Source organism: Notamacropus eugenii, chromosome 5, assembly GCF_028372415.1.
Source record: "Notamacropus eugenii isolate mMacEug1 chromosome 5, mMacEug1.pri_v2, whole genome shotgun sequence".
NCBI classification, from domain to species: Eukaryota; Metazoa; Chordata; class Mammalia; order Diprotodontia; family Macropodidae; genus Notamacropus; species Notamacropus eugenii.
The window spans coordinates 331,639,311-331,654,432 of record NC_092876.1 but is presented as its reverse complement, the minus strand read 5'-3'; the positions used below and the strand labels follow the sequence as shown (position 1 = coordinate 331,654,432).

The window sequence follows — 15,122 nt, the reverse complement described above, 5'->3', positions numbered from 1 at the left end:
AGAATGTAGTAAATGCTTAATAAATTTTTGATAAATTCAGTTGTCTGTAGCTCTCATTTAACAGGAGCAGCAGTAGATAGAGCACTGGACCTGGAGTTAGGAAGACCTATGTTCAAATCTAGTCTTATATATTTATTAGCTCTGTGACCCTGGGTAAATCACTTAACCATGTTTACCTTAGTTTCCTTATCTGTAAAATGAGCTAGAAAAGGAAATGGCAAACCACTCCAGTATCTTTGAAAAGAAAAAAATCCCAAATGGGGTCACAAAGAGACAGACATGACTGAAACAACCGAACAACTAATTTAACACCTAATTTTTTGTGTCTTGAATTATCATTCAAGTTTTTACATTCCTCATAGGTTTAAGATTTATAGGTAGAGGGTAGAATGTAGACCTCATCTAGTCCAGTCCTCATTCTAGAAATAGAGACATAGAAAGGTTAAAAGATTTGCCCATTAGATTGCAGATTCTTGGGAGTTTGATGTTATTCTTAATATCTTCACTTATTTCCTTGTATTCTCCCAAAATATTTGTGACAGATTAGTCTCAGGACATATTGTTTATTTCATCTTGCCACCTTTAAAATAGTAATCAGGTTTTTTAGTCATTATTTGGTGTTTATTTTACCTGTTCTTCCAGTTCAAACCAAAGTGGGTTTTGTTTTATGATGTTTTGTTTTGTTTTTCCTTAAAGTCACTTCAGCACTGAAGAAGCAAGATCTACTCTAAGAAGGTCAACATTCACCAAAATATGGTCTCCCACTTGCAAAACTCTTCTTGAATTATTGAGCAACCCATGGAGATTGCTCTCCTATATTTAATCTATTCACTTCATTATTTTTTCAGACTCCATTTTCTCTGAGAAGCTTCTTCTTTACTCACACATTTACTGTCTCTTTTGGCCTTTCCTTTTCAAGTTTTCAAGTGTATAGTCTTCTAGGAGTTCGTCCCTAGAATATTACTTCTGTAAGACCAGACCAATAGATGATGACACCTCTATCTACTATACTTTTTTGGGTAATGAGCCTTCTGAAGCCACTGGTCTTTTCTTGATAAAAAGGACAAAAAACTCTCCTAGTTAATGCCATTTTGGCTCTACTATTTTCTTTTGGGAGAGCCCTTCATTTTCTTTCACAACTCCTTTCTAGCCATCAATATTAGGCCTGCCTCTGCTGGCAAATCTCCCCTGGGGAGTACCTCACTTACAGCTGGCTTGATAAACAATATCAGCAAATACCACAGGGTGAGCTGCCAGTTCTTCAGATCAGTTTTAGCAAAAATGTTCTTTTTGCTTATAAGCAAAACAGTTCCTCTTGATCTTTAAATGACTATTCACCTTAATTAAGGCTTTCTGTTCCTGGGGAAAGTAGTACCTCTTTTTCACCCCTTAGAAATGCTTTTCTTTCCTTCTCATTTCTGAAACAACTTTTTTCTGTTTTTCAAAATGTTTATTTACTTTTAGTTTTCAACATTCATTTCCACAAAATTTTGAGTTCCAAATTTTCTCCCCATCTCTCCCCTCCCCCCACCCCATAACACCTTGCATTCTGATTACCCTTTCCCTCAATATGCCCTCCCTTCTATCACATCCCTCCCTTCCCTTATCCCCCATCTTCTCTTTTTTCTTGTAGGGCAGAATAGATTTCTGTACCCCATTACCCATATTTCTTATTTCCCAGTAATATGCAAAAATGTTTCTCAACGTTTGTTCCTAGTACTTTGAATTCCAACTTCTCTCCCTTCCTCCCACCCCACCCATCCCCACTGAGAAGGCAAGCAATTCAATATAGGCTATATATGTGTTGTTTTGCAAATGACTTCCATCATAATCATGTAGTGTAAGACTAACTATATTTCCCTCCATCCTATCCTGCTCCCCTATTCTCTCTTTTGACCTCATCCCTCCCCATAAGTGTTTACTTCTAATTACTCCCTTCGCCCATTTGCCCTCCCTTCTATCATTGCCCTCACTCTAATTGTCTTCTTCTCCCCTACTTTCCTGTAATGTAATATAGATTTTCATACTAAATTGAGTGAGCATGTTATTCCCTCCTTTAGCCAAATGTGAAGAAATTAAGCTTCACTTTTTCCCTCTCACCTCCTCCCTTTTCTCCTCCATTGAATAAGCTTATTCTTGCCTCTTTTATGAGTGATAATTTGCCACATTCCATTTCTCCCTTTCTCCTCCCAATATATTCCACTCTCACCCCTTAATTTTATTTTTTTAGATACCATCCTTTCTTATTCAACTCACCCTGTGCTCTCTGTCTATATGTATATGTATATATGTATATATATATATAAAATACATAATATATATGTGTGTGTGCATGTGTGTACGTGTGTGTGTGTGTGTGTGTGTATAATCCCTCCAGCTACCCAAATACTGAAAAATGTCTCAAGAGTTACAAATATTATCTTTCCATGTAGGAATGCAAAAAGTTCCACTTTAGAAAGTCCTTTATGATTGCTCTTTCCTGTTTACCTTTTCATGCTTGTCTTGATTCTTTTATTTGAAAGTCAGATTTTCTTTTCAGGTCTGGTCTTTTCATCAAGAATGCTTGAAAGTCCTCTATATCATTGAATGACCATTTTTTTCCTTGAAGTGTTATACTCAGTTTTGCTGGGTAGGTGATTCATGGTTTTAATCCTAGTTTCTTTGACTTCTGGAATATCCTATTCCAAACCCTTCGATCCCTTAAATGTAGAAGCTGCCAGATCCTGTGTTATCCTGATTGTATTTCAGCAATACTTACATTGTTTCTTTCTAGCTGCTTGCAGTATTTTCTCCTTGACCTGGGAACTCTGGAATTTGACTCCACTATTCCTAGGAGTTTCTTTTTTTGGTTCTCTTTCAGGAGGTGATTGGTGGATTCTTTCAATATTTATTTTATCCTCTGATTCTAGAATATCAGGGCAGTTTTCCTTGATAATTTCATGAAATATGATGTCTAGGCTCTTTTTTTCATCATGGCTTTCAGGTAGTCCCATAATTTTTAAATTGTCTCTTCTGGATCTATTTTTCAGTTCAGTTGTTTTTCCAGTGAGATATTGCATATTATCTTATATTTTTTCATTCTTTTGGTTTTGTTTTGTAATTTCTTGGTTTCTGATAAAGTTCTCATAAAGCTTCCATCTGCTCCATTCTAATTTTTAAAGAACTATTTTCTTCTGTCTTCTTCTTCTTCTATCTTCTTCTTTTGAACCTCCTTTTCCCTTTGGCTAATTCTGCTCTTTAAGGCTTTTTGGGCCTCTTTTGCCATTTAAGTTAGTCTATTTTTTAAGGTGTTAATTTCTTCAGCATTTTTTTGGGTCTCCTTTAGCAAGCTGTTGACTTGCTTTTCATGGTTTTCTTGCATCACTCTCATTTCTCTTCTCAATTTTTCCTCCACCTCTCTTACTTGATTTTCACAATCCTTTTTGAGCTCTTCCGTGGCCTGAGACCATTGTATATTTATTGTGGAGGTTTTGCATGCTGAAGCCTTGACTTTTAGGTCTTCCTCTGAAGACCGAAATTGTTCTTCCTCATTCACAAGGATGGAAGAAAATACCTGCTCACCAAGAAAGTAACCTTCTATTGTCTTATTCTTTTTCCCTTTTTTGAGCATCTTCCCAGCCATTTAATTGATTTTTTAGTTCTTTGTCAGGACCAAGCCCAGGGCTGAGATTCAGATCAGCTGCTCAATTCCCCTAGGGACTCTGGGGAAGGGCTCCAAAAATGGAAGCTGCTGCTGCAGTGGCTGCTGCCAGGGTCCAGACCACGCTCCCCTCTCCTGGGTGACTGAGCCCTCCTACTGTCCTTTGAAGCTGTCTGTGGTGTTTGTGGGTTGAGCAATCTGGGAACTGCTGCTGCTTGTGGGTCCCTGAAGTCTGTTCAGGGTCCTATCCCAGGCATGTCAGGCTGCGCTGCGTGCACTCCGCACTTCCTGGGTTGTGCTGCATGATCTCTATGCTTCCTCAACTTTTTTTCTTAAAAAAAATTCACCATGTATATCTTTTTCTCTATGAAGCAACATACTAAAATCACACTTGGATTAATGTAATAGTTGACTCCCTAACTCTGGTCTCTTTCTGCCTTCTACTTAGTATACTGCTACTTAAGTACATTAAAGATCAATAATTTCATTACTATAGGTACTCCCTCCATTGATAATAACAATGTTTTGTAGTGATTTTAAGGTTTGCAAAAAACTTTACAAATATTATTTTATTTTATCCTTTTTCCTACAACAATTCTGGGAAGTAAGTGCTATTATTATCCCCATTTTTTAGATCAGAAAACTGAAGCAGACAGAAGCTAAATAACTTCCCATGGTCACACATTCTAGGCTAATTTTAACTTAAGCCTTCCTACCTCCAGGTCCAGTGCTTTATCCACTGTACCACTTTGCTTCCTCAGCTACAGATGGCAATCCCTCTATAACTTAACAGATAATATAAAAGAATTGCTGGGGTTGGAAAATTCATTACCCTGTGGCTAATGTAAGTATGAACTTAGGTTATCCCTCAGGCAGAAGAAACACAGTTCCTCAATAGACTCATATTCAAAACCCTTCCAGATAGGTAGCACTTTCCAGAACTTGTTCTCAGGTGGTGTAGGTTCCAAGGACCCAAAGTCAACTCCATACTACAATGAGGGAACAGCGTAAGATTTTAGTGGAGCTGGTAGACTAATATTCCTAAAAATACTGGTTTCATCATGTTACTCTCTTGCTCAAAAAAAACCTGAATGACTCCAGATTGCCTACATGATTGATTATGAGTACTTCTTGGCTATCAAGGCCTCCATACCCTGACTCCACCCTACTTGTTCAGTCTTGTTTCTTTCCCACTACTCCCTAACACACACCCTTCACCCTAATCAGGTTGTTCTCCTCACTATCACACAAATAAAGCATGCTTATTCTTGCCTTTGTACCTTCTTTCATCTTGTTTTCCACACCTATTCCACTTTCATTTATCCATATCCTTCCCATCCTTTAAACCTAGCATTGTATTCTATCAAGCCTTCCCCTATTTTTCCAACTCACATTGACTTCCATGTCCTTTGAACTTCTTATAGTCTCTAATGTACAAATTAGTCCTGACTATATTCATTACTCTTATATTCATTCTTTTGTGTGTGTTAGTCTTGACTCTCTCCAATTACAGTGTAATTTCCTTCAGGTTAGGGACCATATCTCTGTGTGTGTCTTACTTTGAACTCTGAATCTGTCATATATGTTTGTCTTTCAGATATTGTTGTGATTATATAAATTATTTTCTTGAATCTGTTCACTTCACCCTGCATCATTTCATCTAATTCTTTCCGGATTTCTCTGAGACTACTCCTTTCTTCATGTCTCACAGAACAATAGTATTCTATCACATTTACATGCCATCACTTGCTCAGCCATTCCCCAATTCACGTGTACTCCCTCAGATTCCCATTCTTTGTCACATCAAAAAGGAGCTTTAAGTATCTTTTGCATGTCCTTACTTAGAGTTTGTTTTGTTTAGGACCAATCCCTCCCTTAATCTACCATCATTCTAATTCTTCTTTCTCCTTCCCCTTTCCTTGTTGAGTGAAATGTATTTCTGTACTCAAATGTGCGTGTATTCTTCCTTCCTTTGACTAATTTGGATGAGAGAGAGCTTCAGGTACCAGTTGCTCCCCTTACCTTCTCTTCCTTGTTTGAATGGTTACTTGACAGACTCTGATTGTTCCTCTTCCTCTCTTTTTCCATTCTTCTCCTTAAGATCATCAAGGTGTAGAGAAGATGGGGACAAGGGAAGGGAGGGATGTTAGAAGAGAGAGCAGATCAGTGATAGGGGCAATTAGAATGCTCAGCCTTTGGGGGAGGGGGTGGGGAGAAATGGAGAAAATTTGGAACCCAAAATTTTGTGAAAATGAATATTAAAAGTTAAATAAGTAAATTTAAAAAATAAAATAAATAAAAATATTAAAAAAAAAAAGATCATCAAGGTATAACAGAATCATTCCTAGGTTTTGTCTAATTAAATTCCCACTATGGCCTACTGGTGAAAGTGTTGGAGAAGACACATGAAACATCTCATATTTGAAATAAGCAGATTATCCCTGTTTTATCCCTTATTGCATTGCTTATTCATATTTATCTTTTTTTACTGTTTCTCTAAACCCCAGTATTTGAACTTTGGAGTTTGTGCTCAACTCTGGACTTTTTTTTCATCAAGAATGCTTAGAAATTCTCTATTTCATAAAAGGTTCAATTTTTTCCCTCTGTAACATTATACTCAGCACTTCTCAGTAATTTTTTCTTAGCTATAAGTCTGTTTTCTTTGCCTTCTGTAATGTCATGTTTTGAGCTCTCTATTTCTTTGAATGAAGACTACTAAATCATGTGTGATCATAACTGCGACTCTTCAGTATTTCACTTCTTTCTGTCTGTTTTGTAGCATTTTTTCTTTGACCTGAAAACTCTGAGTCTTGGTTATCATTTTCTTGGAATTTTGATTTGGGGGGTTATTTCAGGAGGTTGCCAGTAGATTTTTTTTCTATTTCTACTTTACCTTTTGGTCCTAAGAGATTTCATCAGTTTGTTCTTTTGAGGGAGCAGGGCTGGATCTCAAAGCATCTCATCCTTCTCCCATGCTGGGAAATTCATGGTTCACCATGCTAGGTCTCTGTCCCGTGTGACTTTGGTGGGGACAGAATTGGGCCCATTTGGATTCTGAGTTCTTTCACTCAGGCTTAGTAGAGGGCCCCCCAGCACACCCCTCCCCAGGATGATTTGTTTCAGTGTCCTGTCCTACTTCCTCTGTGCCTTAGTTCTCTGGCCCAGCAGTAGCAGTTGAGAAAAATGTTGCACTGGTTCCACAGGTTTGATTTCTGAAGTTTGGTTCTCTCAGGCTCTGGGACAAGGGTTAGGTAGGGTGTTGTGTTGAACTCTTCCTTCAAGTTCAGGCACATGTCCTGCCCTTTTCTCTCTGCCTCTGGCTCTGCTGTGGAGCACAGACCACTCGCTGCTCTCCAATCCAGCAGGCTTCTACTCCTGGAGCCGTTCCAAAGCACTGGCTATGTGGCCCTAACAGGCTTCTGCCACTAGAGGGCAGGCCATCTGTCACAACAGGAGCAAACTTCTGCAGCCTTGGAGCGAGGATCTTCACAGCACTGGAGAGAAAGTGGGGGATGAACTGTGGGATTGGCTTTTGTTGTGAGTCCTTATGTCTCGTCCTCTCAGCGCAACCTTTATTGGTAGTATGGAATGTGGGGGAGCAGTGCTGAGTGAGCTCAATGTAGAAATCAGTTCGTAGGTTTTTTGTTTGTTTGTTTTGACCTTTTGGATTCTGCGTATTTTAAATCTTGGAGACAGCTGAAGTTGCTTTATGGCACATCATTTCTATTTTTGAGAGTTTTGATAGGTCAAGGGAATTAAAAAAAAGTCTAGTCCTCCATCTTTTTAATCGTGTACTAGAAGTCTCTGTATTTATTGATTCTTAAATTTTTCTCCTTGATCTGTTTTCCAGGTCAATTATTTTTGTTATAAGATACTTTACATTTTCTTGACCCTTGATTGTAAAATGGCTAAACAGATTTTGGTACTTGAATGAAATGGAACAGTACCAGGCTATAAGAAATGATGAAAACAATGAATACAGGTAACAATGGAAAGACTATATGACAAAGGGCAATTAGAGGATAATGATAGAAGTATCTTTAACAGCTATGGCTAAAGGAAAAATTCTTAACCAAAAAAAGAATAGAGGAAACCACAGACATGATTTGTGTTATGTAAAAAGGCAAAGAGCTTTCTTTGAACAAAATCAGAGCACCAAGAGTAAGAAGAAAACCTGTCAGTTGGGGTAGCAACCTTGTATCAAATATTTGTCCTGAGTCTGTTGTACACTATGTTAAGATATATATGGAATTAACATGTATATATACATATATATATATATAAATATGTATATATAAAACCAAGATCCATTCCTGAATGTACATGTGATCAGAATAACTAAGCACTTCTCAAAATTGCCAGCTGTTACGGTTATAAATTTGCTTCAAATCATTAATGTAAGAAAAATGTAAATTTAGATTACTGAGGTCTCTTTGCTCTCCCAGTAAATTGGCAGAAGTGAGAAAATATAGAAATAATGTTAGAGGTACTGTATGAAGACAGGTGTGTTATTATACTATTGTTTCAGTTGGAAATGTGTCCATCCATTCTGGAAAGCAATTTGGAATGCCATTTTTAAAAAAGATTGAAATGGACGTGATTCTTCAGTGTAGAGATCCTACTGTTAAGGAAGTCAAAGAAAGGGAGAACTCATATATACAAAAATATTCACCTTTTGTTATTACAAAAAACTAGGAACAAGTAAGTGCCTTTAGATTAAGAAGTGGTAAATAATTTTGCTATGTGAATGTAATGGAATATTACTTTGCTGTAAGAAATGACAAATCTGAAGAATTCATAATAATGTGGGAATAGACATGAACTGATGAAGTAAGCAGAACCAGAAAAAAATAACAGACCATAACCATGGAAATAATATTAAAACAAAAATGAACACTGTATAATGATAATTGCCAAGTTTGACCCCAGAGAAGAGAAGAGGGAATGAATTTTCTTTCTGTGGGGAACATGCTATGGATGGGGCATGTTGCATATGCTGATGCAGCTAATGTGACTGTTAGTTTTGCTGGGATTTTTTTAATCTTTGTTACAAGTGAAGGTTGGTGTAACAAGTATATTTGGAAATTAATGTGATATATAAAAAGGTGTCATTAAAAAGAAACCCCCATTTTATAAAACATAAGAATAAATTTTGCAATACAATAAGTAGATTAAAACCATATCTAGGGTTGATGGAGGTGTGGATGAGGTTAAAAGGTGTGTGCTTAGAACTGCTGGAGCATGTGTATGACTAATATAATAATTTTACAATATGTATAATAATTTTATAATATGGTTAATTTTATAATATGCATAATAACCACAAAAGATGCTGGAAAAAACAAATCAGTGTGGTTGAAGATTATCAGAAAAATTTTTATGAAGTTGATGGAACCTATATTAGTCTTTGAAGAATAGGTAGGAATGTGAGTATGTGAAGATACATTGAGAGGATATCCTAAAAGCTATTAAGACCATAACTGGTGTGTTGGGGACTATAAGGTTTTTTTGAGAGAAACTGAGGTTTTGTGTTGGGGACTATGTCAAAATAAAGTTAGATAAATAATACAGATCCAGATTATGGAAATCTTAAAAGCCAGAAAATCAATCAATAAGCATTCATTAGGCAACTACTATGATAGGCCAGACCATATTGTGCTAGGAATTCAATGAGAAAAATGAAACACCTCAAGAAGCCTGTATTCTGTTGGGGGAAACAACATGTACAAATTTTGTGTGCACACACACACACAAAATACAAGGCATTTTTGAGGACAAAGGAGACACAAACAGCTAAGGGAAATCAGCAAAGGCCATAGTAAGTGACACTTGAGCTGACCTTTGAAGGAAACAAAGAATTCTACAAATTTCTCCACAAAAGGAGGGATTTACAGGCATAGAGAAGAGTCTGTGTGAAGGCACAGAGAAGGAAGATGGAATGTCATTTTTGAAGAACATCAGGAGACCTGTTTGACTGAAAGGCTGAGTGTTTGTTTGAAGAGGAATGATACATTGTAAGTACACAAAAGTAGGGGCGAGCCAGACTGCGAAGGGATTTAAATGTCAAACAGAAGAGTTTATATTTTCATCTGGAGTCAATGGGGAACCACTGAAGATTCTTGAGTTTAGGAGGGACATAGTCAGACTACTGTTTTGGGAATATCACTTTGTTAAGTGAGTATAGATTGAGAGGCTTGAGACAGAAAACCTATCACGTAGCTGTTGTTGCAGACCAGAAGAGAGGTGATGAAATGTGAATGCAAAGGAGACAGATTATTAGCATTGTTGTGGAGGTAGAATCAATAAGACATGGCAACTTATTGGATGGAAGGGTAGGGGGAATGAGTGAGAGTAAAGGAACAGTAATTACAAAGTTGCAGATGTGAGTGATTAGAAGGATGGTTGTACCCTCACTGAAAGTAGGGAAGTTGAAGGGGTTAGTGGATGAGAGGGGACTATTGTATAGGACACACAGAGCATTTAGTTTCAGCTGTCTACTGGACACCCAGTGGGTAGTAAATAATGCAGAACCAGAGTCCAGGACCTACATAAAGAGATCTGAGAGTAGTCTGCACAGAGCTCCCAGATCAAGGACAAAATATTGCAAGCATCCAAAAAGAAACAATTCAAATATCATGGGGCCACAGTCAGGATAAAACAAGATGTAGCATTTTCTACATTAAAGGATTGGGGAGTTTAGCTTGGAAAATGATATTCCAGAGGGTGAAACACCTAAGATTACAACCAAGAATCACCTGCCCAGCAAAACTGAGTATAATCTTTCAAGGGGAAGTGGAGTGTACGAAATAGAAGACTTTTAAGTATTCCTGATGAAAAGACCTGAATGTAAATTTTTTGACTTTCAAATACAAAACTCAAGAGAAGCACAAAAAAGTAAACAGGAAAGAGAAATCATAAAGGTTTCAATAAGGTTAAACCATTCCTATATGGGAAAATAATACTTGTAACTTCTAAAAATTGTTCATTATTAGGGCAGTTGGAAGGAGTATACATAGAGGGAAAGAGTATGAGTTGAATATGATGGGATCATTATACAAAAGAATAAAATTAAGGAATGAGAAGGGGAAAGGTAGTGGCAGAATGGAATAAATTATCTCACATAAAAGAGGTGCAAAAGAGCTTTTAGAATGGAGGGGAAGGTTTGGGTAGGGGACAGGGTAAGTGAACCTTACTCTCATCAGAATTGATTCAAAGAGAAAATAGCATACACACTTGGTTGGGTATAGAAATCTGTTTTACCCTACAGAAAAGCAGGAGGAGACGGGAATAAGAGAAGGGGGAGGAGGTGATAGAAGAGAGGGCAGAAAGAGAGAGGTAAAAGATAGAAGCAAAATGCTTTTGAGGATGGATAGGGTGAAAGGAGAGAGAGAGTAGGATTATGTGGGGGGATATGATGGAGGGAAATAGTAATCATAACTGTGAAAATATTTTACAGCAAGTTTCTCTGATAAAGATTTTATTTCCCAGATATATAGAGTTGAATCAAATTTATAAAAATAAGAGCAGTTCCTCACTTGATAAATGGTCAAAGGATATGAACAAGCAGTTTTCAGACAGTAATCAAAGCTATCTATAATCATATGAAAAAATTTTCCAAATCACTATTGATTAGAGAAATGCAAATTAAAATATCTTTGAGTGATCACTCCACACCTATCAAATTGACTAATATGATAGAAAAAGAAAATAACAAGCGTTGAAGTGTCTGTGGGAAAATTGAGACACTAATGCTGTTGGTGAAATTGTGTACTGATTCAGTAGAGCATTTATAACTCTAACCAAAGGGCTATAAAACCATTCATACCTTTTGACCAAGCAGTACTCCTACTAGGTCTGTATTCGAAAGAGATCAAAAAAAAAACCAAAAAGGAAAAGGATCTATATAGAGAAAAATATTTATAAGCAGCTTTTAATGGTGGCAAAGAATTGGAAATTCAGGGAATATCCATCAGTTGGGGAGTGGTTGAACAAGTTGTTGTATATGACTGTGATGGAATACTGTTTTGCTATACAAAATGGCAAGCAGTATGCTCTCAGAAAAAACTGGAAAGACTTCCATGAACAGTGATGCAAAGTGAAATGAGCAGAACCAGGAGAACATTGTTTATAGTAACAGCAATATTGTTTGATATTCGGTTGTGAATGACTTAGCTGTTCTCAGCAATACAATTCCAAAGGACTTATGATGAAAAATGCTGTCCATCTCCTGAGAAAGAACTGATGGAGTCCGAATGCAGATCGAAGCAGACTTTTAAAAAAATCTTACTCTCTTTAGTTTTGTGTGTGTGTGTATGTTTTCTTTCAAAACATGACTAATATGGAAATATGTTTTTCAGGACTTCACAAGTATTAGTAACCCATATCAAATTGCTTGACTGCTCAAGGAGAGGAAAAGGGAAGGAGAAAGGAAATTTAGAACTCAAATTTTTTTAAAAGTTTAAAAAAATGTTTTTACATGTTATTGGGGAGCAGGGAAGCAAAATATTAAATCATTAGGAGAGGAAGGTGGAAATAGTAGGGACACCCTGTCTCCAAAAAGAGGGACATTGGAATTTTTGAAATGCATACACTATGATACAAACAGGACAATTTTGAAGCAATGTAGAATTTATTACTTTTTTTTAAGCACGTGATACAGACTCCTTTTTATGAGATAAATATTTTCCCAGGATTTAAACCAAGGAAAGATAATGTATAAGAGGACTATAGCTCAATATTATTAATGAATATCTATTCAAAATTTTAAAATAAAATCCTTTTTGATACAATTTATCCCAGAAATCATTCATGTAACTAAGTTGTATTCATAGAAGAATACAAGAAAAATTCAACATTAGAAAAACAACCAATATAATAACATTAAAAACAAAATGCAAGCCATGTTTATCTTAGATGTAGAAATGACTTTTGATATGGCATAACATTCATTTATGCTAAAAATCCTACAGATTATGATCATAGAGGGATCTTTTTAAATATTAAGTATACCTATCAAAAAAGCAAGCATCATATGCAATAAGTACACACTAGAAGTTTTCCTAATAAATAGAAAGGGAAATCCCATTCAAAAAAGCTATTAAATGAAGGAATAAAAAAATTTGGAGGGTAATCTAACAGCACACGAAGTATTTGTATAGATACAGTTACAAAGTGTTCCCCAAGGCAAGAAAGACACTATACACAACTATAACAATATAGATAGAAAGAACAACTACCACAAAATAATTTTAAAAACTTTCAGAATTATAAAGAAAAAGTATGACCCTAAAGAGGTAGAAGGACCCTTTCCTGGGTCAGGAGATCCGTGAATGTGGAACGTGGTATATATTTTTAGATTGTTTGGTTAATTCATTGGTTTTGATGAGGGCTGGAAAAGGGGTATGAGACCCCCACAAACACTGGGGTACCAGAGGCAGGTTGTCTGGAGAAGAATTCACGATCTCAAGCATTGTTGAGGTCAAGGTAAAGATTTATTATACTTTTCAGTGGACAAAAGTTCTTAGGGAACCTGCAACCTTAAAGGGGTAGAGGGAAAGTTTATATAAGATATTCTATAATATCACTTGTGCCAAATATGCTAACTAGGTGTTTTGGGTTGGGATTAGGGAGTGGTTAAAGAGTGGTCAGTTCTTAAAGGAACATGCACTTTTGGTATCTACTGCACAGGCATGTTACCCAAAATTCATTGGGAAATAGCCCAAGAGGGGGCTACCTGGAGGTGTGGTTTTAGGCCTGAAATGGCACTAAGTCAAGCAATGGTCAGGGCTGGGGCGGTCAACCAGGTTCTCTCCTCAATATCTTTTTAGACCAGATTAATGTAAGGGAGTATAGGTATGTCCAAGACTAGGATATATACGATTGGTCAGTGAGCAGTAAATGTCATTACAGCCAGTTCGGTACACAGCTGGTTCAAACCAATGAGTTCTATAGGTGCAGCTAGCTACTATCGCAGGAAGGGAGATAATGGTTGTTGCTGGGGCAGGATGTGTCCTTGAGGGAGAAACTGCCTGAGATAGTACTTGAGACTAGGGAGAAATACGATTTTTAAAGAGAAATATGATTTAGAATTGGGGCCTAAGTGCATGCACCCAAGCAGCCCATCAGTTTCACTGATTTTTCCTCTTTATTTTTTTTTTTTTGAATCTTTGTTATGGAGCAAAGAGAGGAATGGAGACTATGGAGATGTAGGGAAGAAGAGCTGAGAAGGGACTGAGAGTGTGTTTTCTCAGGACTATATGAAACAAGATCCTTTGCTGAGTGGTAGGTGGGAAAGCATGGTGTGGAAGGCTTAAACAAAGAAGGAAGTTTAGTTCAGTAGCTCTGGGGAATAAAATAGTCAAGTAGGAAAGAATAAAAGGATTATGTGGAGGCAATCAGAGTTTAGCTAAGATTAGATCATATAGTAGATAATGTAGCAGACCTAGTCAGCACAATTGTGTGACTTCCTCCACATAGTTCAAACACAGAAAATAGGAAGGGAGCAAATGGATGTTAAGGGCAAAGCAAAGTTGGAGTTTGGTAGGACAAGGGGACGAGGAATTTGAGAATAGAGCGCAATGTGAAATTGAGGTAGTTAACTATGGCTTCAGAACTGGGAAAGGAAGAGGGTGAGGTCAGACTAGGAGTGGTGTCCTGGAAAAGTGCTGAAGGGTGGAAATCTTGGTTAGGGGAGACTTTGGTTTCAGGGAGGGTAAACTCTAGGGAGATATTGGATAATAGGAAGTATCAAATGATCAGACAAGTAATTTCAGAATTTTTATATCATGGAAATGTAGAAATGATATGGGGAATGGCATAATCACATATGTGATAATTCCTAAGTGTACACAACTGATACATACTGAAATTTTAAGTCATGTAAGTTGACATACTGAAAGAACAGGTTTGGAGGAGCAGCAACATATGTATGTGTGTGTGTGTGTATGTATCTATATATGCATTAAAATCCCCTAGTATAAGGACAGAGGTTGGTGTGGAGAGGATGATGGTAAGCCAAGTGATGAATTCTTTGAAAAAGAATGGCCCTGTAGCCAGAAGATAAATGCTATAAGAATCCAGATAGAGTAACATATTTGAATGGAGTGAACGTCAAAGGAGAAGAGTTTAGACTTGATTCAGTAGGCACAATCCACTGAGTAAGGGAACATAATATAGCATCATACAGAATTCATTGGAGGAAAGTGAGACTGTAGAAAGAAAAAACAGCTTGCAGATAATTGTAGTAATCCAGAGTTGGAGTGATGCTATATACTGAGTAATGATAAAGGCACAAGAGACAGTGCAAAAAAAGAAAGAATTGTCAAGATATTGGGACCATTTGAATCAAAAACACTGAAGTAGTGTGTAGTGTCTTTGATTTTGTCATTGTGTAACTTGAGAAGTAAAGGACAAAGAAGAACTACAAGTTGCTTTAGCTCTCCTAATATGAAAATATATTTGCTATTAATTATTTCTCACTTGT

The 15,122-nt window shown here is 36.9% G+C and overlaps 1 protein-coding gene across 1 annotated transcript in view; it reads left to right on the top strand.

Annotated features, from left to right (window-relative positions):
• PPP2R3A (protein phosphatase 2 regulatory subunit B''alpha) overlaps positions 1–15,122 on the top strand; it is a 209,327-nt gene that overhangs the window by 36,451 nt on the left and 157,754 nt on the right. The window lies entirely within an intron of this gene.